Raw genomic sequence first — 2,997 nt, 5'->3', positions numbered from 1 at the left:
TACATATGGACATAATCATCCTCATCCTCAATCTCATGATCATCATCAAAGCATTGTCCCAATTAATTAGAATCGGCTACACAAATCCTGTCATGCCACTCCACACCATCACGGATCATATCCTCACTTAAACTGACCTTTACCATCTTCCTTCAACCACCACCACAGTCCTTTTGGATATTACCCTCACCCTTTTAGATCTTTTCAATTGGAACTGACTATCTCATTCAGACTAGTGCAGTTCCTCATCTTTGTTGCAAGTGTTATAGTTTAACCTATGACAAAATTTTACAAGCTTTTTGCCCTTGAAGATGAGTTTTCTAAGGTCAGAAATGGAAGCCAAATTTCTGAAGGCAGAAACTAGGCTGTGGCGTACTATTGGTTGTAGGTGGTGATCGTTTCCCCTATTCTCCATTGGATAACATGGAGTGTGTACCGATATTGGTTTCAACGGCATCACCCTAGCAAATGCTTAGTCTGACCTGAGAGAATATACACTGGGCACTTCTCTTTCAAGTATTTCAATCAATTACTATAGGAATTTGGAACTACAAAAGGAGATTATTTCCATACCTTAGCTTTTGCTTGAATAAAATCGTCCAAATTCAGAGGCCTCAATACTCACGGTGCATTATTTGTACCTCCCTAAACCAAAAAGCAATGGCAGTTTAGCATATGTGAAAAAGTGAAAGAGAGAGTAACGAGTAATTAGATGAATTGTAAAAATGCACAAGTGGACACATCAATGCCTGTCCACAAAGCCCAATGCCCATGCACTGGTCCATACATTTTCAGAAATGAAGTTATTCCTTAAAGCAGACATAAATCTAGTTCGACTCTAACTGCACCAAGGAAATAAACAGACATCAATAGTAACCTACAAGTCAAGGAACATAGCCGCTTTTCTTCTTCTAGAAGTTCTTGCACTGGCCTATATGCCGGTGCAATACAAAGGTTCTGCACAAAAAGAAAGTAAGAAATTGAGGAATAGATGGCCAAGAAAGACAACAGGTGTAGGTACTTCACCTTCAAATCACTCCCTGAATATCCTTCAGTTGCATTGGTATGTTCGTCAAATCGGAATACAAAATCTAGGTTTTCTTGGGCCAGAAATATTCTTAGAATTTTCATCCGATTCTTAGCATCTGGGAGGTCCACATATATCCTACATACCAAAATTTTAGTCACTAGAAGCAGAAGGAAAAGGAAATGGTAGTGAAAAGTAGAAATTCAACTATTTCTGATCAGAAACATCCTGGAATCATGAGACTGAGGGAGCAGACGTGCTAAGTATACTATTCATAAGTTAATAACTAGCCACAGATTTTTATTTTTTATTTTTTAAGTAAACAAGAAATGGGAAAGAGTGTATAAAGATGTTATATGGACACTTTAAATTGCTATGATGCCATGTAGCATACCAGTAAAACCACGAATATGCATGACATCCTCGGGTTCTGAACTTCTGTGAGTGGGACCCACTGTTCAGTCATCCAGTTCCAGACCATTGATTTAATGGGACCCACAGTGGATGGAATGTTCCCCCAAACTCTCAATCTAAGGACTAGATTACTATCGAGAAAGTAATTCAGCCATGGTGCACATTCAATGGGAAAAGGCCTATGGTCAGTATCTGAATTTTTGGTGAACAGTCCTAATCCATACTGTTCCGTTAGCTTCAGCGATCCTTCTGGTCAAATTCCGGCTTGCTTCGCTACGTATTAGGTGTTTGGGAACGATCCTAAGCCTGGTCCTGCGCACCGACGTCGGCTTAGTCTGAAAGTTATATCATAGCGACCGCGTCGTCGCTGCGGTTCCAACGCCGTGACTTGCGCACCGAACCGATACCCAGGCAAGAAGATGCCGATCAGCGTTTATTCCGAAGAAACACCGCGCGTTGCGGATTTCGAGGGAATCTCTACAATTAGTCCCATCAATCAACCCTTAAAGCATCCCATACCCTAAGTACATCAACCCATCCCCACTTTTTTAAAAGTCCACCATTCTTTCCACCTCACCACTCCTCTTTTCCAAATTTCAACAACAACCATACACCTTTTCACAATTTTCAACCCAAACCATCCCCCATCACTCCATCACCCATCTCTTTCTCTCTCTCTCCCTCCCTTTACAACTATCTCTCTTATTCTTTTTTTCAAAAAAAAAATCCAAATCCAAGAGAGAGCACCATGAGTCCCCCATGGTGAGAAAACTTCATATGTGAGGTCCACCTTTCCCACCCCTTCATCTCTCATCTCAACCATCCATTTTTCATCTTCCTCCATCAAAGAGTAGCACAAGGAGCTAAGGAAGCCAAGGGAGCAAGAAGATCATGTGGTGGGTGCCTTGATAGGGTAGATTTTCATATTTTTTTAGATGGGCCAAGTGAGGCCAACCGATCAATGGTTTGGATCTTACTTTGGACCCTAAGATGTGGCCAATGGCCCACTTGGATCATCATGATCATTCCATGATGGGGCCATTCTCCATGGACCCCATCATGATGTTTATTTCTTTGCATGCTTAGGGTCATCTAGACCATTTAATTTAGTGGAGAAGGGATCTCCACCGTTGGATCTAATTTTATAGACCCATGTGTAATGGGGCCCACTTGATGTATGATTTAGTGCAAGGGAGGGCCCATAGTGCCGGGGTCCCTCCATCACACGGTCTCACTCTCTACCTCTCTCCCTTTTTATTTTTATTTTTTTATTTCATTTTATTTTATTTTGTTGTATGATGATGAGGTTGTGTGGCCCACTTGAATGGACCCCACCATAGGGTATGTATTCCATCCAAATCACCTACAAGTGGGGCCCACTTTGTGTGTAGTAACCACACCAATTTTTCCATGAGGTGGCCCACCTAAGCAGGGCCCACCCCTAATATTTTTACAAGGGTCCAGCGTCCAGGGACGCTGGACGTTTTGGGAAAAACATAAACATTAGCTTGCCAATGGGGGGTTGTCCACTCATGTAGGCCCCACCTTGATGTATG

At 42.0% G+C, this 2,997-nt stretch overlaps 1 long non-coding RNA gene across 1 annotated transcript; it reads right to left on the bottom strand.

Annotated features, from left to right (window-relative positions):
• Positions 1–571: 571 nt before the first annotated feature.
• Positions 572–1,311, bottom strand: LOC131232450 (uncharacterized). The gene is made up of 3 exons (XR_009164841.1): positions 1,027–1,311; positions 894–957; positions 572–641 (listed from the first exon to the last, which is right to left on the bottom strand). It is a non-coding gene; the product is annotated as an uncharacterized LOC131232450 (long non-coding RNA).
• Between the last annotated feature and the right edge of the window lie 1,686 nt (positions 1,312–2,997).

This window comes from Magnolia sinica, chromosome 18 (assembly GCF_029962835.1).
Source record: "Magnolia sinica isolate HGM2019 chromosome 18, MsV1, whole genome shotgun sequence".
Taxonomy (NCBI): Eukaryota; Viridiplantae; Streptophyta; class Magnoliopsida; order Magnoliales; family Magnoliaceae; genus Magnolia; species Magnolia sinica.
The sequence above is the reverse complement of the archived record's forward strand: the minus strand, read 5'-3'. Positions and strand labels throughout refer to the sequence as shown.